Source organism: Tursiops truncatus, chromosome 15 (assembly GCF_011762595.2).
Source record: "Tursiops truncatus isolate mTurTru1 chromosome 15, mTurTru1.mat.Y, whole genome shotgun sequence".
NCBI lineage: Eukaryota > Metazoa > Chordata > Mammalia > Artiodactyla > Delphinidae > Tursiops > Tursiops truncatus.
Window position 1 is genome coordinate 59,116,326 of NC_047048.1, and position 23,706 is coordinate 59,140,031.

Below are 23,706 nucleotides of genomic sequence, written 5' to 3' on the forward strand. Positions count from 1 at the left end.
CCACAGCTGCAACACGCCTCCTGGGGGGACGAGCTTTTGCTATTTAAAAAAATAATAATAATAATAAAAAAAAACCGTTTCCAGTCTGGTGTTTTTAAATGTGCTTTTTATAGTGGGCCCTGGGGCGTGGGTGTTCTGGTGTCCCCCCCCACTCCCCTTTTTCCTCACGTCCTGATTTTCACACCACACAATGCAGCCTTTGACCAATTCCAGCTCATTCCCGGGGATTCTGGGTGGGACCTCCTTCCAGTCTCTGATTCCCTCAGATTATCTTTTATCTATCTAGATACATTTAATTTTAACTTTTAAAAAATATATCAATAATATTTGCCCATGGCACCAAATTCAAAAGTTACCTAAGAGCATCGGGTGAAAGTGAGCCTCTCCCCCGGCCTCCATCACCTCCTGTCTGTCCGCTGAGGCAATCCCTCTTTTATTTTATTCAACAAAATCTCCTCTAGTGCTTACTAGTGCCACTCTTCTAAGCAATTATCTAATATTAATTCGTTTAATCTTCATAAAAATCATGTGAGGTAGGGTTTCCATTGGCTATATTCTTGTGAATATTGCCAAAGATATTCTATGCACAGAGAAGCATATCTAGATCTGTAATCTTACCCGCTAACTCCCTTTTTAAAAATAGAAGCTTATTATACACCCTGGTCTGCACTTTGCTTCACTTACTTGAAAATGTGTATTGGAATCATTCCATATTGGTGCATAAAGAGATTCCTCATTCATCTTTACAGCTGCATGGTATTCCCTTCTATGGAAGGATTACCATAATATAATTAATGTGTCCATTCTTGGGTGGACATTAAGGATGTTTCCAATGTTTTCTCTTGTGAATAATGCTGCGATGAATTGCCAAAGTGATCTTTCCAAAGCATGACTTGGACCTCATCAGTCCAATGTTCAAAAATTCTCCACCTTTCTCTTGTATGCAGAAGGGCTCCTTGAATGTAGGGGTTATCAAGAACCCCTCTGAGATGCTGATGAAAGCAATGAACCTGCTCTCTAAAAACAGCTCATGGACAACTGAGCTTCATATGAAGTTCAGAGACCCCTGGAAACCCCAACATGGTCACAATAATGCCAAGACACCTCCCGCTGGCTGTGTGATGTGCCCATGGCTTTGAACTGGGCACTCTCCACTGCCAGCTTCGCTGCTTCTAAGTTACAGGGCTGTGGGAAAATTGCTTAGTCTCACCAAGTCTTGGTTTTCTCATCTCTAAAATGGGGATAATTATAGTGGCTTCCCCCTAGGATTGTGAAAAATAAATTAGATCCAGACTCTGAAGTACTTAGCTTGGCGCATAGCAAGTCCTTAACCCAGGTTAGCTATTGTTTCTGAAAGACGCATTCCAAACTTATTCATTAATTCAACAAATATTTATTGAGAACATATTATGAGCAGAGAACTGGGGGGTTCAGGGAGGTGAGGAGAGGGAGAGACGTGTAAAAAATCAAACCAAACCAAGTAGCCATGTGTGACAGCGTGCTCCGGGCTCTGATGGTAGAAGAGGCAGGGGGCTGAGGGAACACAGAAGAGGAGGCAGCTAAGGCACCTTGGGGTGGGGATGGTCAGGAAAGACTCTGCAGAGAGTTTTTGACTAGAACGGAAGCTACAGGAGGGCATAGACTTTGCCTGTGTTTCCCACTGCTACCTCACCTGGCAGGTAGTAGGTGCTCACTAAATGGTTTTGGGTAAATTCACTGATAAAGGGCACTCTTCCACAGAAGGACACAGGCAAAGGAATAGACTGAATTTCTGTACAATTCGGGCATATCCCTCCTTGCCAGCCCCTTGCCCACCACTTCTCTAGCCCCCTCCTCTCTCCAGCCGCATTGACGGTGCCATTCCAGGCACTGTCCCACTGCCTGAGCTGCTCCCCTCACTGGAAAGATCGCTTCTTATTTATGCATAAAATCCTCTTCATTTATCAAAACCCTGCTCAATCCCACCTCCACAAGAAAGGATTCCCGGACAAGTCTTCATCACCCCAACCACTCTCCCTTTCCAACTTTCCCATGACACTGTGTTTCTGCCTGGAATTGGCCAGGTCTCTTTCGGTTGTAAGTGACAGAAATCCAGCTCAAAGTAGCTAATGGAGGGCTTCCCTGGTGGCGCAGTGGTTGAGAATCCGCCTGCCAATGCAGGGGACATGGGTTCGAGCCCTGGTCTGGGAATATCCCACATATCACGGAGCAACTAAGCCCGTGAGCCACAACTACTGAGCCTGCGCATCTGGAGCCTGTGCTCCGCAATGGGAGAGGCCGTGATAGTGAGAGGCCCGCGCACTGCGATGAAGAGCGGCCCCCGCTCTCCGCAACTGGAGAAAGCCCTCGCACAGAAACGAAGACCCAACACAGCCAAAAATAAATAAATAAATTTATTTTTTTTAAAAAGTAGCTAATGCAAAAAAAAAACGTGAGTTATTGGTTTCCAGAACTGAGTTCAGGGCACTGATTTCATGGCTGAATCCAAGTGATGTTATGATATAATTAGAACTTTCTCCATCTCTCATGCCTGTTTTCCTGGATGTCAGCTTCATTCTCTTCATTCTCAGAGAGTCTCTCCTCTTTTGGAGGCAAAGATGCTGCCAGCAACTCTAGATCATGACTCATCCTTTTAGAAACCCCTTTGGAGCGGCCCCTTCCCCTAGTAGTTCCAGCAAAAGTCCAAGAGAAGACCCCCACTGGCCTACCTTGGGTCACATGCCCAACCTTGTGCCAACGCCTATGGCTAGAGGGACAAAGCCAGGCCTAGTTCTGTGCTCATCTCTGAAGTGGGTGTGGGGTTTGCCTGGCCTGAGCTACAAGAACAGAGAGTGGGGGAGGGGTGGTTTTACAAAAGAAATGGCCACTCAGCAGGCAAAAGCCCCAGATGTCACTAGTTATAGATGTAACAGCTATGCCTCTGTTGGAGCACTGGCCACACTGCCACCAGGAACTTGAGTTATTTTTGTAGGATGTGTCTTCCCCCGAATCTGTGAGCTCCGTTGGGGCAAGGTCCCAGCCCAGGGTCTAGCACATGGACTCAACTTGATGGACACCAGCATGCTTCCCCCCTCTCCTTCATGACCCGGGCCCTCTTTGCACTCAGTCTGTGTTTTGGCCAGCTTTGGGAAGACCCTGACCCTAGCCAGTGCAGTGGCCAGGCCCGTGGAAGTGCACGTGATCCCTGACTTCTGCCCTATCCCTCTGGCACAGAATGTCCCCACCACAAGGGGATCGAGAGGCCCAGTTCTCAGTCCATGTCATCTATGTGACCTTGAAAGAGTCCCTTCCCCTCGCTAAGCCTCAGTGGTCCTTTCTGTTCAATAGGGTTTGGGAGAGGCATTTGACCTGAGAGGCATTTCCTCCTTTTCAGCCCATCAAGTCCCTCTTTACAATTTTTTCCACGTCAGGGTACCACCTGTGCTGCCAGTTATATAATTTTTTTTTCTTTAAATGAACTGTCTTTTAAAAACATAGATATATTCCTTTCAAAAGGGAACTTTAGATCCCTCCATAAATGGAAAACCAGTATCTTGTGCCATAAATAGAAGGTAACCATAAAAATAAGTACAATGAAAACAAAACAATGTCATTAAATTTTTGCCAGATCCGGCTGCCTGCCGAAGGCTCAGAGGTGGAGGCCTGCTCTCCGTTAAAAAGGGAAGTAAGTGTTAAGAGAGGTGTTAAAAACACACCAGCATTCAACAGAGACTTTCTCCTCAATAACAAGTTGAAGGAAAGTGGGAAAGGGAGGAAAATTCCACTCTGGGCTCAGTTGTTCTTAAGCTGAGAGTGGCTCCACCTGGCAGCAGCTCAGGTGGGACCTGTCCCAGTCTTAGGAAGCTGTCCCTCCCACGGAGGGGCCGCGCCTCCCCTGCACACAGGCCAGGTTGGGAGGGGTCAGAGCCCAGCCTGGCTAGAGCTCAAGTTTGGAGCTCTGGTTCATGTTTCATGGACAGAGGAGTCTCTGCCTGCTCAGTCCCAGCTCCTCTCACCAAGCATGGCCTGGGGTTAATGATGTAGTTTTCATTTGCATAAATTTGCATGAAGAAACTCTGGGAAGATTAGAAACTAATAAAGGTAGGAACCAGGCAGATGGGAAACAGTGGGAATGAGACTCCTCACAGGATCCCTTTTTTATACTTTTTGAACTATATGAATATATTAATGACTCAAATTTTAAATAATAAAAACAAACATTTATTAGCACCTGTTATGTAAGCAGACTTTGTGTTAGTCACTGAGTTCATTCATACATTCACTCTTTCACTCTTTTATCACTGTGCTTCTGCCACTGGCCTCTTTACTGTTCCTCAGATACACCGAACTCTTTTCTACCCCAGGGCATTTGCACATCCTGTCCACGCTGCTTGGGATGCTAGCCTCTTCTCATTCTTCAGGCTGCATCTTAAACATCATCTTCTCAGGAAGTCCTTGCTAAACTGCATTATTTAAAGCAGAGATTAGCAAACAATGGCCTATATTCCAAATGTGGCCCACCACTTGTTTTTATAAATAAAGTTTTATTGGAACACAGCCATGCACATTCATTTACATATTGTCTATGGTTGCTTTTCCATTATAATTCACACTTAAGAATTGTGACAGAGACTGGATGTCCCTCAAAGCCTAAAATATTTACTATTTGGTCGCTTAACAGAAAAAGTTTGCTGACCCCTGATCTAAAGCAACCTTTCCCTCTTCCCAAGTTCTTTTTTTTTCCTTTTTCTTTTTCTTGATTGAAGTATAGTTGATGTCCAATGTTGTGTTAGTTTCTGCTGTACAGCAAAGAATTCAATTATACATTATATATATACATTCTTTTTCATATTCTTTTCCATTATGGTTTATCACAGGGTATTGAATATAGTTCCCTGTGCTATACAGTAGGACCTTGTTGCCCCCAGTTCCTCTTGATTGATCACTACATTTATTTATTTCATGGCGCTTACAACAGTTTATAATTATCCCGGTTGTTTTGTGTGTGTGTGTGTGTGTGTATAATTGTTTGTTGTCTCAAAGAAAACTTAAGAGACAAAAGCAGTTAGAAAGCAAGCAAAAATTTACCTGAAAAGAAGTTTTACAAGAGGGTCCAGGTTTTAGAATGATAAATCACCAAATAAAAGATACAACAGGGCTTCCCTGGTGGCGCAGTGGTTGGGAGTCCGTCTGCCATGTGGGAGACGCGGGTTTGTGCCCCGGTCCGGGAGGATCCCACACGCTGCAGAGCCGCTGGGCCTGTGAGCCATGGCTGCTGAGCCTGTGCATCCGGAGCCTGTGCTCCGCAACGGGAGAGGCCACAGCAGTGAGAGGCCCGTGTACCGCAAAAAAAAAAAAAAAAAAAAAAAAAAAAGATACAACAGATATTTCAAGGGAAAAAAATTACCAAGGATTAGTTTGCCCAAGGTAGAAAAAACAATGTTCTCACCTGATTATTATACCTGCAAAGGTAATCACATATTTTTGGACATAGTTTTGCAGAAGTAAGAAATAAAGTTGTTTTTGTTAGGGAGTCAGTTAATTCACAGGAAATCCTCAAGGCTTTGATTATTTGGGGATTTAGAACTAGACAGAGGAGCCCTGGTTTTTCTCAGGGTATAAAGTGCTTTTATAATCTGACCTATTAGACAAAAATGGCGAAGACCCAGTTTGGCTTCCAAAAATTATCTGTTCCCCAGCCCTCTGCCCCACTATTAGAACATAAGGGAACACTATAACATTCTCCCTGAGGGAGATACTATGTCTGTATGGTTTACCTCTGTATTACCAGTACCTAGTACAGGTCTGACTCATATCAAGGAAAATTGTAAAAGACTTTGAAATGGCAAAAAGCAAAACAAAACAAAACAAAACCCACAACAGGCTGTCCTGTGGAATGGTACGCCTTGCCTTCACCTCATTTCAGGTTAACTGATTCTATGGTGGTAGATGCCTTTCCTTATCTTTGAGCTATTGTACATCTCTGTAAGCTGTAACAAGACTGATAGTGATACAAATAATTCTTGGTCATAGAGAAGCAAATAAGTTTTATCTGCTGGAGGTACAACTGTCCCCCCACCGCCCACTCCCTTTCCCATCCCTCTAGGAAGAAAATAGTTTTGCATCTTTAGCAAATTAATTTCAGCATATGTATGCTTTGGATTCTCCTTTGAATTAGTTTTTACACTTATTGTTTCCCTTATGAATTAATAATTTAAAAAAACTTTGATACATGTTCATTTTAGATTTGAACAAGAAGAATGATTTTATTCTATTGCAAAAATTATCTTTTAACATATATAATCTCTCTTGTTAAATATTTATATAGTGAATGCTGGAGTGAACAGTGAATATGTTCTCATAGCATTTTGTACTTCTCATAGCACTGATTTAATAATTTAATATTTATAGTTATTTGTGCATTCATTTGTATATTATTTCCTGACCATAAGCTCCATGAGGGCAAGGACTTTGTCTGACTTGCTTCCCACTGTGTTCCCCAGAGACTAGCAGGGTGGCTACCACTGACACACAGTAGGTGATTATATACACATATATACGTATGCTTGGGTGCTTGTATATATATATATATATATATATATATATATACACATGTATATGTCATATATATATATATGGAGAGAGAGAGAGAGAATGTGTTATGTGCTGCCCAGTTTAGAATAGACCTCTGTAAAGTTCCTAGTACAAGATGGAATGCTTTCAAATTTCTGGGATAAACTAAATAAACAGAAGGAGAAAGAAAGGAAAGATGGAAGGAAGGAAGAAGGGAGGGAGGAAAGAAGGAAGAAAGAAGGAGGGGAGGGAGGGAGGAAGAAAGAAAGGAGAGGAGGGAGGGAGGGAGGAAACCAGTGCTGGTTCTCTGATAGGAACGGGATGAGCTGGTGGCATTCAAGACACACCGCACGACCCCTGTTCAACTTCAGGCACCACCTACCCTCACTGATGAGGTAGCAGAGGCCAAGATGCTCTGTGGGCTGCTGAGCATTTTATTGAGGAAGAGCTGCGATTACTGTGCTGTCTCTTCCACCCCCCACACTGCCTCCTCCTTCCCAGACTCTTCTCTGACCCTTCACCCAATCCAGCCCTCTTGTAAGTCACCTTCCTGAGTCCCTCCACTGTTGCTGGCCGCCTCCCAGACGCCCAGCCTGACCTTTAGTCCTTTCCATTTTGATCATCACCAAGCAAATGCCCTCTAACCCACTTGTTCTGATTCTATCATATCATCAAAACTCTATCCAAGGTCTGAGAGTTCCTTTTTCCTACGTCTGAGCTAGAAGCTGCCAGGGATATCAGGGTGATTAAATGTAGCCCCCTGCCATCAGGGAGCTCGCAGTCTAGTGGGAGAGACCATATATGTCCCTATGGAGTCTTCACACCATGAAGAACACTGGTGCCCACACATAGGCTCCTTATTTGTGACAGAGACCACCGGTTGCCCCTCATACCCGTCCTCCCCTTCTCGTATAGAAGTAAAACCTCTGACTTTTAGCCGGACACTTAGCCACACAAAACAGACTCTATTTCCCAGCTTCCCCCTTGCAGCTAGTTCTAGCCATGTGACTAAATTCTGACCAATGGTATGCAAATGGTGCCTTTCCCCACCCCTCCTCCCCCTACCCGCTGGCTGTGGTGTAGACATGGGGAGCCATCTGAGACCATAGGGGCCAGGCAACACCCTAGGGATGGGAGAGCTACAAGATAGGAGGAGCCTGGGACCCCAACTCCATCGAGCTAGTCCTGGATTATTTACATCCAGACCTGAGAGGAATAAAATTCTATCTTCTTTATGCTATCATTACTTAGGATTTGTGTTACTTAGGATTACTTAGAACAAATGAGCCTATATGCTCTATATTCTAGTTGGTCATCCATTTTCTCTGCAATAGAATTCAAACAAGAACCAATATTTATTGTCCACTATGTGCCAGGCACTGTTTAAAAGTCTGGGGATACAGAGAGGATCTCCACTGTGATGGAACATACATTTTAGTACATAAGTAATTTTGTCTAAGTCATGTATGATTCTCCTCTTCCTACCGCCCCTCCTCCTTCCCTACTCATCCCCCATGCTCAGTGACTAGCGTGACAATATACCATGCCCAAAGGACCATGAGAGAGAGGAAGCAGAGTGGGAAAGACATGGAATTTGTAGCCACATGAACTAGATTTAACTCCTAGCTTACCTTCTCAGAGACTCAGTTTCCCCAACTGTAAAATGTAAATAAAAGTAATAACTACTTCTTAGGGTTTCTGCAGGTGGGGAACAAACTGAGATAACACATGGAAAGCTTAACACATAGTCAGTGCTGAATAAAACATGGCGGCAAGAGTGTAACAATATTATTAATAATTACCTGAGTAAAGGCAGCAAGGAGATGCTAGGGGTCTCCTTTCTGATCCAACTTCACCTCACCTCACTCCCTCCCAAGGCCATTCTTTTCTTCCCTTTGTCAAATCCGTGCCAGTTCCTGGTGCTTCTGCTGTCGCCTGTCCCTGAATGGAGAGCCGATGTCTAAGGAAATCCCCTTCACCACCCCATTCTGAAACAGCAGCCTCTCCCCTACTTTGAGGTGGGCTTTCTTCACTTATATGTCTTCCCAGATTTGGGACGTGGAAACACTCGTCTAGGAGGCTGCAGGCCTAGTTACAAGTCTCTACCCTGTTGCTCTCAGTATGGCTGTGCACTCATTTCCCTGCTTTAGGACTCAGTTTCCCGCCCCCCCCCACAAAAACACCAGTTGAACTTCTACTTATCCTTCAAGACCCAGTTCAATAGCCACCCCTTTTGTGAATCATTCCTTCATTCCCTCAGACAGAGTTTATGGCTCTTTCCTCTGTTTTCTCCCCCACGGTGCTTGGTACAATCATTCCGCTGTAACAGTAGCCATCACATCATCACATTATGTTTAACTACTTCCTGGCTTGTCTGTCTTTCTCTACTAGGGTCTGAACTACTTGAGGACAGATTGTAGTTTATTTAGTCTGTATCCCTAGTGCAGATTACCCAGCAGATAACACAGAAAATGAAACATATGTGGATGGACAACTGGATAGATGGATACAAATGGATGATGGAATGTTTAAATTAATTGTGTTTTTATAGATGTCAGTTGCATAGATAATGATAGATGTGCCTAATAAATGATAGATATTTAGTAAAAGAGTGAATGAAGGATGGATGGTAGATGGAAGAGGAATAGGTGAAGAATAGATTGGTGAGTTGATGATTGGCTTGTGAATGATAGATACGAAGAAGTGAATGAGGAATATATGTTGGGTGGATACTTGATGTATGAGAAACAGTGGAAAGATAAATGACAAATGGAATAACGGATGGATGGATGAGGGATAAGTAGGTACATAAAGAATGGGTGAATGAGGAACTAATGAATGCATGAAAGATGGTGGATGGCTATTAATGGCTGGTGAATGGTGGACAGATGAATGATGGAGGGATGACAGATAAATGGATAGATGGAATTATGATGGCTGGCTGGGTGGCTGGCTGAATGGATGTATGGGTGATAAACAGATTGATGAAGGGTGGATATAGAATGGATGATAGGTAAATGGATAGTGTGTTGGTGGTGAATGCATGATGATGGATAAGGAATAGACGGTGGGTGAAGGATGAATAGACGTTTGGCTAGATGGATGGTGGGTGGGTGATGAATGAATCACTGGTGTTTGAATGGATGTATGAAAAATGGATAAATGATAGCTGGATAGACTGATGATATGTGAACAGTTCATGTATAGGCATGTGTGTTACCATGGATAATTTCTGAGGGTCTTTCTAACCCTGATATTTTGTGACACCCTCTTTCCTGGGAGAGGAATGAAATTGCTGTTTGATAAGCTTCCATGGGCGCTTGACTTATGTCATCTCTAGTAATCATTGCAACAACACTGCAAGGCAGATATTGTTATGCTCACTTTACAAATGAGGAAAATAAGGTCCAGTGGGAGGAAGAGATTTTCTCAAGCCTGGCTCCACCTTGCTTCTGTGTCTCTTTTCTCCTTCTCCCTCTAGTAGTACCTCATCCCCTCTGCTAACAATTTTACACATCCCTGTACCATTCATGTTTTGCCTCCTCCAAGAGCCCCTCAACCCTGCCCCCAGGGAGCCTTCTATCTACATTTGAGACCTCCTCGCCCTGCCCTTTTCTACATTTCACTGGTTCCTACCATGATTCATAGTTTTCATCAATACAACCATTTGTTGAGTGCCTACCATATGCTCGGCATTGAGCTTGGTGCTCTACATATATTACCTCATTTTCTGTCCATGAGAGGCCTAAAGGTAGCTATTATTACCCTCAGTTTAAACGTGAGGAAGTCAAGACTCAGAGAAGTACAGTGACATGCCCAAGGTCACCAGCTAGTTAGTGATGAAGATGGGGGTGAAACTCTGGTCTGTTCAGTTCCAAAGCCTGCATCTTAAACCTTGATGCTATGTTTCCTCTTGGCTACTGTGATGTTTGGTTATCCACATGTATTTGTTTAAGTGTGTATATACCTGTATGCCCACGTGTTTGTGTCCAATTCTTCCGTGAATTGGAAGAGAGACACTTTCTCACACTTTTCCTGAACCCACTTGAGTATCAGATACAGAGAAGATTCACAGAACATTAATGAAGAAAGAGCCACCTTGGACATCCTGGAGTTCAACCCCTTTATGTTCCCAGTGAGAACACCCCGGGTCAGAGAAATGATGCAACATGCTCAAGGCCACACAGCAGGCTGATGGCTGAGCTAGGACCTGAACCTGAGTCTTGGTGCTCAGTCAAAAATGTACTGGGAGGAGGAGAAGAAGAGGAAGAAGGAGAAGGAGAAGAGGAAGAAGGAGAAGGAGAAGAGGAAGAAGGAGAAGGAGAAGGGGAAGAAAAAGAAGAAGAAGGAGGAGGAGGGGACTTCCCTGGTGGCGCAGTGGTTAAGAATCCACCTGCCAATGCAGTGGGACACGGGTTCGATCCCTGGTCTGGGAAGATCCCACATGCCGCAGAGCAACTAAGCCCGTGCGCCACAACTACTGAGTCTGCGCTCTAGAGCCCGTGAGCCACAACTACTGAGCCCGTGCACCACAACTACTGAAACCCACGCACCTAGAGCCCGTGCTCCGCAACAAGAGAAGCCACCGCAATGAGAAGCCCGCGCACCGCAAGGAAGAGTAGCCCCCGCTCACCACAACTAGAGAAAGCCCGCGAGCAGCAATGAAGACCCAATGTAGCCAAAAATAAATAAATAAATAATTTTGTTTTTAAAAAAAGGAGGAGGAGCAGAAGAAAAAGAGGAAGAAGAAGGGACAGGAGGAGGGAGGAGAAGTGCAGCAGGTGTAACTCTCCGGCCACATCCAAAATAAATAGTCTCCATTCCACTGAGTGGTAGAAACTTAATCTTGGTCAATTCTGGGTGCCTTCTTTCACTTTCTCCTCTCAGGTCATCTACTCCCCCACCTCCCTGTGTGTGCAGAAAGGCTCCTGGTCCAGGGGGCCTGCACACCTACTCAGACATCTAGGTTCATGGCTTCCTTAGGTTTAACCCAGGAGTGGGACCGTTAAGTCCTGCTCTCTGATCCCTTAAGATTACCTGGGGTTTCTGTATTCTTTCTTCAGGGTCTCACACCAGTACCTAATCACTCCCTAGCTTCCTATATCCGACCCTCTGTATTACTTGGGATGCTAGTTCAGCTAGTGTAACACAGGCCAAACTGTGTCCTAAAAAGATAGAAGTTGATTTCTCTCTCACTAACCAGTAGAGGGTAAGAAGTGCAGCTGATATGGAGTCCCATGGTGTCAGAGACCCTGGCTCCTTCCACTTTGTTGCCCTGACGTCCTTCACATGTGGCTTCCATCGTGTGGTCCAAGATGGCCTCTCCAGATTCTGCCACCATGTCAAACTCCAGCTGGCAGGAGTAGAAGAGGAGTGGTGAGAGAATGTCCCTTTTTTCTTTAAATACATGACCCAGAAGTTGCACACACCATTGGGTTCACATATCCCTGTCAGAACCTGGTCATGCAGCCTCATCTAATCACGAAGGACATTGGGAAATGTCGTCTTCAGCTATGTGGCCATCTGCAGCTACAGAAGAAGGGGAAATCCGATAATTGCATGACGACTAAGTATCTCTGCTACACTGCCTTTCTCCCCACCTCCCAGATAATCTTTATCTCATTTCCTAAAGAGGAAAACCAATTCTGACTCATCTATTCTTCTCTTGAGGGTATAAATGGCATACCTTCAAATTTCTCAGGGCTTTGACTAAATTCCACCATTTTTCCAAACCAAAAGCTTAGGCTTTGAGACTCAGAAAAAAATGTCTTCCATTTTTGCCTCATTATCCCCTCTCTAAGGTGATGGAGGCCACTAACAAACAGGGGAAAGGTAAGGTGTAAAATACAGGAGATGCCTTCAACATTACAAAATGTTTACAGCTACAGATACAACTCAGACACCTCCTTTTCCTGATTGGTCTTTTGGTGGCTTCTCCTGACCTTAGACTCTTAGTCTTGGCTTAAAGGATAACTCCTCAAAGAGGCGTTCTCTGCCCATCCTATTTGTTTCCTTCCTAACAGACACCACGATATGTAAGTTATAAACATATACACTTTATTTGGTTTGCGAATGACACCATGCCTGTCTTTTCATCTGTGTATCTTCAGCGCCTGGCACAATGCCCAACGCACAGTAGATGCTCAGCAAATGTATTAGATTGAATGATGAATTTGCATATCAGGGCCCTGTGAGGAGCAAAAATTGTTCAAATCGTTTCCCAGGTGACTAAGAATGGAGTGGCTGTAACTGTATTTACCCTTAGTGGCCCAGGAAGAACTATGTTTCTTTGACCCTAGAAGTCAAAGTATTAACATGGGTGGGGTTTTTCCCAGTGCCAGTGGGGGAGGCACGTCGGAGGGCCATGTGGGCTGCTACATCTTGAGAAATACCAGTCACAGACCTTCTCCTTGAACCCCAACCAATATCAAGATGTTCCCACCCATCCAGGACTTAAATCAACCCAGGAAAAAAGGGAGGAAGGGGAAATCTTGACTCACTCAATTTCATTCAAATCTGAAATGACTATTTTTTTGTCTAGATTTGATTGAAGTTTGCATTTTTTGACATCAGGAAAAATAGGAGCTCAGGAGAAGCAAAATCCTTATAGAAAATGGAGCGTTAACATTTTTTGCATGTCTGAATACATGGCTGAGAGGTGTGTTTTGGCCACATTAGAATGATGCCATTCTGGAATCACAGATGGGTCAATTTATGAAAACTTGTAATCACAGAGTTAGTCACTCAATCTGAGAATCACATAAGGTTAGAATCATAACCTTATATTATGTATTCAGAAAGAACGTTAGAGATTGTCTTAATTTGGATTTCCCCAAAAGCAGAACCTGAGACAAGGATTTGGGTGCCAAGTAGCCCAGGAAGCAAGGGGGATCTGGGAGAGTGAAACAAGGAAGGGAGGAAAAGCAATAAAAAAAGGGAGTGGGACTTCCCTGTTGGTGCAGTGGTTAAGACTCTACCTGCCAGTGCAGGGGACACAGGTTCGAGCCCTGGTCTGGGAAGATCCCACATGCCGCGGAGCAACTAAGCCCGTGCACCACAACTACTGAGCCCGCATGCCACAACTACTGAAGCCCGTGCGCCTAGAGCCTGTGCTCCACAACAAAGAGAAGCCGCTGCAGTGAGAAGCCCACGCACCGTAACAAAGAGTAGCCCCCGCTCGGCACAACTAGAGAAAGCCCGCGCCCAGCAATGAAGACCCAAAGCAGTCAAAAATAAATAAATAAATGTATTAAATTAAAAAAAAAAAGGGAGTGACTGAGTCAGTTTCTGACATGGGTGACAGGTGCCCTATCTCACCGCTAACCTTCTGAGCAGCCAAAGGGAATCACCTCCAGTGGATAAGAGGCTGAGACAATTATCTACCAACTCCCATCCCCCGCAGCCCTCACCCTGTGATGGAGGGTTGCCCCTGGGTGGGTCAATTCCTCCCAAGTCCTGGCTGAGAGTTCCCAAGGCTTCAGAGAAGCCAAATGACTGAGAGGTGCTTGAAATGGTATAACGTCAGTATGCTGGGAAGTGCCCACCACAGCTCCAGCTAAAATCAGTGGTGAGCTGAGGGGACGAGGTGTGGGACACCAATAACAACTAATACCCTAATTTCACCCCAACACAAGAATTCCCTTCTAAAGGTCTAGACTGGGAGTCTGCAGGCTACACCAGTCTGGGGGATCCATTTTGTTTCTTTAGCACCTTGTTAAAATGAAATCAGAATCTAAAGCCCGTTAGGAGATGCCCGCAGTCTTCACTTTGCTATATGCCCCACCACTCCCCATTGCCCACATGCCTTCAGATTTCTGTTAGCTGCCCAGCCCTCAGAGGCATTTGACCCTGAGGCCCCTGCACAGGGCCTCTCATTAGCTACAGGGTACTTAAGAAGATCTTTTTCTCGCATCTGTATCTCCAGTTCCCTGACACACAGTCTGGCCCGTGATTGGGCCTAATAAATCTGCCAGGGAATGGGGCCTCCGCTTGCATTTTTCCCTGCCTGGAAGCTCACTCCTTTCAAGGCTGCCTGTTGTATTGTCTACTACCTGCCCCCACCCCCTCCTGCCCAGGCCTCAGGCATTCCCAGTGGGGACTGGGGGTGAAACTCCCTGCTTGGGGTGAGCAGCAGGTTAATTTCCTCCTGGAGCTTCCCTCGGCAAACAATGAGACAATGGCGAGCCGGAGGTGGCCTGCGTAAGACAGCCATGGAGGGGAAGTTGTAATCTGTGCGTGAAGCCAGGAGCAGGCAAATGGCGAGAAAAGCAGCCTGGGCCAGACCGGGCCCTCCACCCAGCCGGCCCCTGGGACCAACCTGAAGGTCACCTGAGTCGCCCTTGAGGAAAACAGCCATGAACCACCATAGTGAGGAGAAAACACGGATGGGTGGGGCTCACCCCCACACCCCTTCCCTATCCAGATGGTCCTAGTTCCTCCCTGCATAACCCCATCTGCCCACATTCTGAGCCCTGCTGGCCGGGAGACATCCCCAGACAGACACCATCTGATTCTGGCTTTGTTCTGGTGCTGTGACCTTAGGGCGTGTTACTTAACCTCTCTGTGCAGTTGGTTCCTTATCTGTGAAAAGGGAATAATACCACCTCCTTCCCCTGGTCGTCAAGAGGATTCCTCTATCACCCCACAGGCATTTATTGGGCATCTACTATGTGCAGGCACTGTGTTGGATGCTGGGGCTACGGTTCTGAATGAGACAGCATCCCTGCCCTCATGGATTACAGTCTTAATATGGAGACAGTCAATAACCAAGTAACAATCACACCATGAAATTACAAGTGATGTGTGTTACCAGGACAAGAGGCGGCACCATGAGGACCATTGAACGTGAGACCCAACCTAGTTTGCAGGTCAGGGTGGGCTTCCTCTAGGAAGAGGCAGTTAAGCTCAGCTGAACAGGACGTGGAAGTTTACTAGGCCAAGGGGGAAGGGTATAGGAATCAATGCAAAGGCCTGGATGCTGGAACAAAGTTGGCATTAATGAGGAAGAGCCAGGAGGCCTGGGCACCTGTGACAGGAGTTTGTTCTTCATCTGGAGAGCAAAAGGAGGTCACTGAAGATTGCAGCGGAGTGAAACGGTCCCACCGGCTTTCAGCTAATGCATGGCAGCACTTAGCACTGTGCCCAGGTAGGTGGGGTCCCTCCTCCTCGACAGGGGGTCCTGTCCAAGCACATCAGGCATGACGAACCACTGCTTTCCAACCCTCTCCGTCCCCACCAGGGCTGGGATTTGCTGTGCTCCCCTCACAGATGAGGAAACTGAGGCTGAGGACGGGAGAGAGGGAGTCTGACTGAGCACACCAATGGGTCCAGCCCGCTCTAGGGAGGGGGAAGGGTTGGAAGAGCGTCCTGAGACTGCAGAGACACCCAGGAGGACCCCTAGCCTCCTCTGCCTACACATCTCAAGACAGCTCCTTGACCCTCGCTCCCCTAAATCCAGCTCTGTACCCAGAAAGGGAGAGGGGCTTCAGACAACTCAGGGGTATCCTCATCCCAGGTCATGACCCCACACATCTCCAGAAGCTGAGCAGTCTCATTCAAAGCCACACCTCCACTCACATTCAAAGCCAGCCTTCAGCTCTGCCCAAGCGAGTGGCTTCAGACTCACAGAAAGAGCAGTTCCCACCATGGAAAGCTGTAGCTATGCCCTTCATGGTCCTTCTTCTTAGCCATCTGAGTGCTATGAGCCCCCCTTTACTGAGGAGGAAACTGAGGCTTGAGGGGGACAGCTCCCTGCCCATACTCGCAGAGCTGGGAAGAAGCCATGCCTGGTCTCAAAGCATCTCCTGCAGCCCCACCCCACGCCCCCCAACCCCTGTGGGTTAGTTTATAGACATGTCACTGCACGTGTCAGAGCCCTTGTTGGCTTCCCAGGGATGGAGCCAAAGCCCTTGTTGGGCTACAAGCCCCCAGCCTCTCTCTGTCCATCTCGTCACCCCGCACAGGCCTCCTCCTCCCTCCCTCACCTGCTCCCACCTCAGAGCCTTCTGCACCCACTGCTCCCTCTGCAGCCCGGCCTCCTTCATTCATGCCTCGGCTCTCCTGTCCCCCAGCAGAGGCCCTCCCCCAACCCTTGCTCCCTGCTTTACTTTTCCGCACAGTACTCATCTCTTCCTGACTGTATGGGGGTTTTTATAAATGTCTGTTGATTGTCTGAGCCTCGGTCTCCTGTGTTCACTGCTGAGCCCCACAATGGTAAGTGCTCAACAAGTATTTGTCACATGAATAAATGAAGGAGGACAGAGGGTCTCCAGTCCCACCCCTGCCCCAGTGTATCCCCCAAACCTGCATCCCCGACATCCCCCAAACACCTAGCTTGCTGGTGCTGGGCTTTTGGGTTTGGGAAGGGCCGGTACCATCCCCTCACTGGACCATCCACAGGCCTTGGCAGGTCCTGATCACAGGCCCCACACTAAGGAGCAAGGAGACCAGAGCTCAGCAGGAATGTGTGGCTGGTCCAAGGTCACAGAGCCCCAAAGGTCACAGAGCCACGATTCCCGGAGGGTGGGGGGTGCATCTCACAGCAGCCCATCACTGCAGCAGGAGGCGCCTCTTCTAGGAGGGCCCAATGAAATGGGAACCCTGAGGCTCCAGCTCACCCCCTTTCTCCAGAGAACCCAGTTATGTTTGGGGGCGGCTGTTGCTCTGCTGCCAGCAGCTTCCCTCCTCCCAGCACTGGGACTCCAGCTCCGCATGTTCCAGGAAGTCCAGGCCGCATTTCCCTCCAGGAGCCACCGCCCAAAGGGACCCTCTGGGGAGAGACAGAGCATTTTTGAGGAAAAGGGGGGTGAGGGTTGGGGGTGTGGGAGAAAGAGTCACCAAAAAAAAAAAAAAAAAGTAGTGGCTGGGCCAGGAATGTGCCTGGGTGAACCGGAGCCAAGCCTCCTGTCACATCCACAGCTGTGCCGGCCAGGGCGGGGGCAGGGCGCAGGCGGGGCCAGGTCACTCTCAGGACAGGACACCAGCTGCCAACCTGCTCCTGGTGGATTCCCTGCGACCAGCCTGGTGGGGGAGGAGCTGGGCAAGCGCCTGGGCCCAGAGTCAGGACCTGGGGCTCTGCCACCCCAGTCCACTCACCAGCCTGGGCCTCGGTTTCCCCATCTGTGCAACAACGGGACTTGGAGAAATGCTGAGACGGTGACTTTTCAATAAGACACTGGTTGAATAAAGTGAGGGAAGCCACAATTTTTAGCAGGGGTTCTGGACCTGGGGTTCAGAACTCAGGGGCTCTGTGAACTTGGATAGGAACGAAATAACAACTTTATATTCACTATAACCTCTAACCGAAACGCAGCATTTCCTTCAAGTACAAATGTGGACCACGAGCCCTGGCAGGGTCAGCAGTGACCTTGTCACAGTAGAAGCTGGAGACACTTAAGTCTGACTTCACAGCACTTGCAGACCCCTCCATTATTGTTTAAGCTCACTGAGACCCCATACCTGCCTGCACACCTTTTATTTAATGTATTAATAAAGAAGCTTGTCTATTACTGCATCACAAACCCTTGTTGCTATTGCGGTAATGGCATCTCAGTATGATTGGCTTCCTTTGTATCCTATGCACTTTACTTTCTGTGCTTAAAAAAACATGATTATGATAAGGGGTCCATCCTATCACCAGATGCCAAAGGGGTCCATGGTACAAAAAGTCCCTGCTTTATATGCAGCCATTTTTAGTTTTAAATGGGGAAGTACTCTGTATGCTGACTTGGAACGATGTCAAAACACAGTGCTAAGTGCAATGCAAAAAGCAGGATACACCGGTGTCTGTGTAAGGACCAGACTGAGTACCTACATTTGCTTGATGTGCAAGGAGCCCCGAACTGGGGACAGTGGTTATCTCCAGGGTCTCAGGGAGACCCATCACTCAACACCTTGAGTACTGATTTTTTTTCCATATGCATAAATATTCAGAAAGAGTCAGGATTCTGGGAAGATGGCTGTGACTGTGGTGGAAACACAGTTTTTGAATCTTCCCAAATCCCCACATCAAAACAGGCAAAGCAACTAGTTGGCAAACCAAAACCCCATGGACAAGATTTACATCAAAACCAGGTGACAAGGCGTCCTCACGAATCCCCAAATACAAGTGGATGGAGACAAACCTGCACAGAATCAGGGTCTGCATAGGAGAACATTCACTCTGTATTTGTCTCGAGGGATACATGAATTAATAATAAAGTCTCAGTCTCTGCCCTAAGGTCCAGGCTTAGTGGGAGACGCAGATAATCACAGAAACACATATAAAATTGCAACTGTGACAAGAGTAATTCTAAGAGTTCCAGATCCTGAAAGTATATAACAGCACCCATGTCTGAAATATATCATGGTTGAAAAAAAAAAGAACAAAGGAAGAAAGAAAGAAAGAGCCCAGTATACAGACAGACACACAGATAACCCCTCCTTTGCAGGCCCATCTCAGTGGCCACAGGACAGTGAGGGCAGCTGTCCACCCACGCGGGCTCCAGGGGAGCTGCCCAGCCCCCAGCTCAGGGCTCAACACCCACTGCCCAACATCTTCCTTCGCGATGAATCATGTTTGTGGACTAAAAACAAGGTGATGCAGCCAGGAAGTCTGTAGAATCATCAGCATGGAGGCAGCCCCCCAAAGCGGAAAAAACACTACCCTCAGAAGCTGGAGACATGGGTTCAAGTCCCAGCCCGGCCACAAACTTCACAGTGTAAGCTCACACAGATCTCAGAGGTTCAGACAGAAGGCACCTGCCAGGTCTCACACGGCACACCTGCAGATGCCTCTAGACTCCCAGGAGGGCTCTTCAGCACCTCAGCTCCTCTGTTTGGGGGGAAATTGGAGGCCCTTGCCAGCCACTGAAAATGGAACAAGGTTAAAGGCATGTTATGCCCTCTCGCCTCAGGCTCTCCAGATACTCAGGTAGCACCAACCCCCAACCGGACAAGAACAGAGCCCTCGGGACGCAGCCACACTTCTGTTCACTCTCAAGAGCAACCCCAGCAGGTAGGGGTCCTTATCCCCATTTGACAGATGAGAAAACTGAGGCTCAGAGAGGGGACGAAGGTGACCTGAGGTCACACAGCCCTACTGTGCTTTGACCCAGGTCACTCGATGGGGGCACATCACCCCCCGGGGACAGCTCTGCCCTGGCAACCCCAACCTCACGCCCAGCCTGGAAGCCCGCTCAGGGGTGCGGCCGTCTCCCTGTGAACAAGACTATTTTTAGTGTGAGCAGCAGGGGCTAGGGGCCAAAGCCAGGAGTGACAATGGGGGGAAGGGGGTGGGGCTGCTGGCGGCCGCCCCTGCACCCAGCAGCCGCCCCATTTCCTCGAGGAACCAGGCTGCGCACAATACAAGGAAAGCCGAGTGGGGAGCGGCTGGGGGCTCCCGTGGGGGGGCTGACCTGGCCCATCAGGGCAGCTGGGGGCCTGGACGAGGCCTCCGGACCAGGGGGAAATGGACCATTAGTCCAGCTGCCTGGCCTGGGCAGGGGTGATCTTTCATGCTGTACACACTCACACACGCATAATTTATTCTCTCTCGCACATACACACACTCACCTTAACCTCTCTCTCACACTCAGATTCATTCTCTGTCTCCGCCTGTTTCTCTCACGTGTACTCACCCATACACACACACACACACACACACACACACACACACACACACACACACACACACACACACACACACACACACGGGTCTTTTGCTAACTCCTAAGCCAGGGCATGGTCTCACCTCCAGCCTCGGAGGCAGAGAACTGGGCCCTGGGGACTCAAAAGGTGAGATTCCCACAGTGGCCAACCAGGAGTTGATTGGGGGCCCAGGTGGGAAATGTCATCATGAGCATCCCAGAGACTCTGCCAGGTCATGGCTTCTTGGGGAGGGGTGTCCCTGCTGGGGAAGGCCCTACCCTGGGGCTCCCAGTCAAGGGGGCACTGTGCAACAGGAGCAAGAAGGTGCTCCCCACAGCCTGGCAGTGAGGGCTCCTTCCTTGGCCTCTACAAAGGGGGCTCCAGTGTTGCTGCGTGGGGGCCCTGAACTGAATTTGATGTCTGAGGTTCTCACGGGTTCTCCCACGGCTTAGGGCAGGAGATTGTGTCTCCCATTCCCACCCCTGCACTGCCATCCATCCCACCTCCACACCCTTGCTTATGCCATGCCCCCTGCCAGGGGTGCCCTCCTCTGTCTCCCCATTCTCCTACCACCAGTAAAGCTCTGAGAGCAAAGACAGTGACATCCTTGTCTGCCATCACATCCCCAGAACCAAGCACAGTGCCTGGCACAAAGTAGGTGTGCAATAAATACCTGTGGAATAAAATCCTTGCCTCCTGCTGGAGGCCTCCCCTCCCCTCACCACGGACAAAGTTATCTCATTGGACCTTCTCCACTGCCCAGTGAGGCAGACACATTCATACCCACTTCAGGGAGGAGAAAACTGAGACCAGGAGGGGATGCAGCTTACTGAAGATCATACAACGGACAGCGACATAAGCAGGACTCACATCTAGACCTTGGGGTCCCCAGCTGTGTCCTCACAAGCCCACAACCGCCCCTGGCCATCAGCTCTCAAGTGTGAAACTGATGTTGTCTACGCAGCTGCATGGGGTTCCTGACATCAAAGTCCAGCTGACAGATGAAAGTGACGGTGGGGTTGGGGAGATGGGATGGGATTCCAGAGGTATGTTAGAAGTGGGACCAACAGCACCAGTTGATGGACAAGAAGCAGGGGTGAGATGGGAGGAGGCAAGGAGGTCCCTCCTTGGTACTGGGCCTGAGCAGTGGCTTCAAGGGTGGCCCTTTACTGAGTCCAAGAGAATTGCAGGAGGAACAGGTGTGGGCACATTGATGGGCAGCCAAATATCAGTGTCTAGAGCTCAGGGGAGAGCCTGGATCTACACCTTAGATCTTTTTTTTTTTTTTGGCCATGCTGTGCGGCTTGCGGGATCTTAGTTCCCTGACCAGGGATTGAACCTGTGCCCTCGGCAGTGAAAGCGTGGAGTCCTAACCACTGGACCGCCAGGGAATTCCCTACACCTTAGATCTACATTTAAGAGTCATCAGGGCACGAGTGGACTAAAGTCACAGGGCAGGGTGACACCACCTGGGAGTGAGTCCACAGAGGAGAGAAGATGGCAGAGTTTTACTAAGAGAGTAATCAACGATGGCAAGAGTGAAGTTTGTTTGCCCCAAGACTGAGGGCTTCTCCAGCCCTCCCAGGACCTACGCAGAGCTGGGTTCTCCTTCAGTGGGAGGGAGTTTCACCCAAGGATCAGGAAGGGAAAGCAGAGGATTTCTGGACATGCACTGGGGGCAGGCTCTGCACAGAATGAAAAACGACCCGCTGGAAATGTTTAAGTAAGATTTGGTGGAATACTACTCAGCAATAAAAAGAAACAGACTGCTGATCCATGCAACAACAGGGAAGAATCTCAGAGACATAAAATGAGGAAAGAAGCCAGGCACAAAAGAGTACACGCTTCCTGATTTCACTTCTATGAAAGTCTAGAAAAGGAAAAACCAAACAACAGTGACAAATCAGACTAGTGGCAGCCTGGGGCCAGGAGGTGGGAGTGACAGGTGAGGGGCACAGGGGAGTTTTAGGGTGATAGAAATGTTCTGCATCCTGATCCGGTGGTGGTTACACAGGGTGCACATTGTCAAAAGTCATGGAAAGATACATTTTAAATGGATAACATGGGTACCCTTGATTTTATATTAATTATATCCTGATACAGTTGATATAAAAAGTCTGCACCATTCTCTCAACCTTGAGGATTAATGATTGCTTACAAGATGGACTGCGTTCTTTCTGGTAATAGAGGGTGCCTTCTCCTAGATGGCTCACAAGGCCCAACACTGAGGTTCATTTAGGGATTTGCTCAACTTATTTCTAGGAATGCAGGGTGCTGAGAAGGGAAGGCGGGCTGCTGTTTACTGAGCACATACTATGGGCAGCACTGAGCTCTAGTCCTCGGTAACTCACTTCCCCCAATACCCAATAAAGTGAGTGCTCTTATTGTCCCCACTTTACAGAAAAGGAAGAAGGTGGAGGGAGGGGTCTTGCTCAACATCACACAGCTGGTGGGCGGGGGAAGCAGGACTTGAACTCAGCCTGGCTCCAGAGCCGGCATTCCCTACCCTATGCCATGTGGGAGAGGGTGCTTGGGCCACTATTCAGTGGTTCCCTCTTTTCTGGCCTCAGATGTTCCCCACCCCTTCCACAAAAGCCTAGGAGGGGCACAGGTGCACCCTCCTTAGATGGCAGTTTGATGCTGTCACCTAGGGGTGACTGAAGGGGACCGAAGGGGCTCCAGTCTATCCGAGGGAGCTTGTCGATGTGTTTCTCCCACACCTGCAGCCAGCTTGTTCCATTTCCTGGCTGGTGACCTGGGGCAAGTGCCTCTACCTGCCAGGCCTCTGTGTGTTCATGTGTAAAATGAGAATCAAAATATGATTTCTCCTTAATGGTCACAGTTTTCTTTTGGTGATGAAAATGCTTTGGAACCACATAGAGGTGGTTGTGCGACATTGTGAATGTACTAAATGTCACTGAATTGTACACTTTAAATGATTAATTTTATGTTATGTGAATTTCACCCCAATAAAAAAAAAGGGAAAGAAGAGATAATGTGTGCAGATATAAATGGACATACACAGTAAGAAAAAACCTGCCTGTCTAAAAGTTGCAGTGCGGATTAGAAGAGCAGTAAATGTCAAGCACCTAGGATAGTACCTGACCCACGTTACAATGCGTCCTTAGTTCCATTGAAAGTTAGAGCCCCGATTGTTGCCAGGCGGCCATCCTTGCTGAACAGCCAGCTGCACCAGCCTCCTCCTGGGCTCCCTACTTCAGCCCTTGCTGCCCCACCTCCCCTTCTTTTCTCCAGTAGCAGCCAGAGGGATGGGGGAATCCTGTTAAAACCCAAGTCAGGTCGTGCACTCCTCTGCTCAAAACTCTCCAAAATCTCCCCATGTCACATGAGAAATAGCTAAGTACCTACAGGAGACTTCGAGGCCCTACATGACCTGCCCCTGATGCCACCCCTGTCTGCCCTCATCTTCTATCACCCCCTTATTCACCTGCCTCTAGGCACGCTGGCCTCCTTGTCTTTCACCACCCCCCGCCGTGCCAGGCACGCTCCTGCCCCAGGGCTTTGCAC

At 48.0% G+C, this 23,706-nt stretch overlaps 1 long non-coding RNA gene across 3 annotated transcripts in view; it reads right to left on the reverse strand.

The window, feature by feature from the left end:
* Nucleotides 1-1,193: 1,193 nt before the first annotated feature.
* Nucleotides 1,194-23,706, reverse strand: part of LOC109552673 (uncharacterized) — a 41,837-nt gene continuing 19,324 nt past the window's right edge. The window contains exons 3-5 of one of the 3 annotated variants that reach the window (XR_012326260.1): nucleotides 11,753-11,905; nucleotides 8,355-8,493; nucleotides 1,194-4,778 (exon numbers count right to left, since the gene is read on the reverse strand). This is a non-coding gene — a long non-coding RNA (uncharacterized lncRNA). Of the gene's footprint in view, nucleotides 8,494-11,752; nucleotides 11,906-23,706 lie in introns of all 3 variants that reach the window. The other 2 variants (XR_002179573.3, XR_012326259.1) reach the window with 2 other exon arrangements.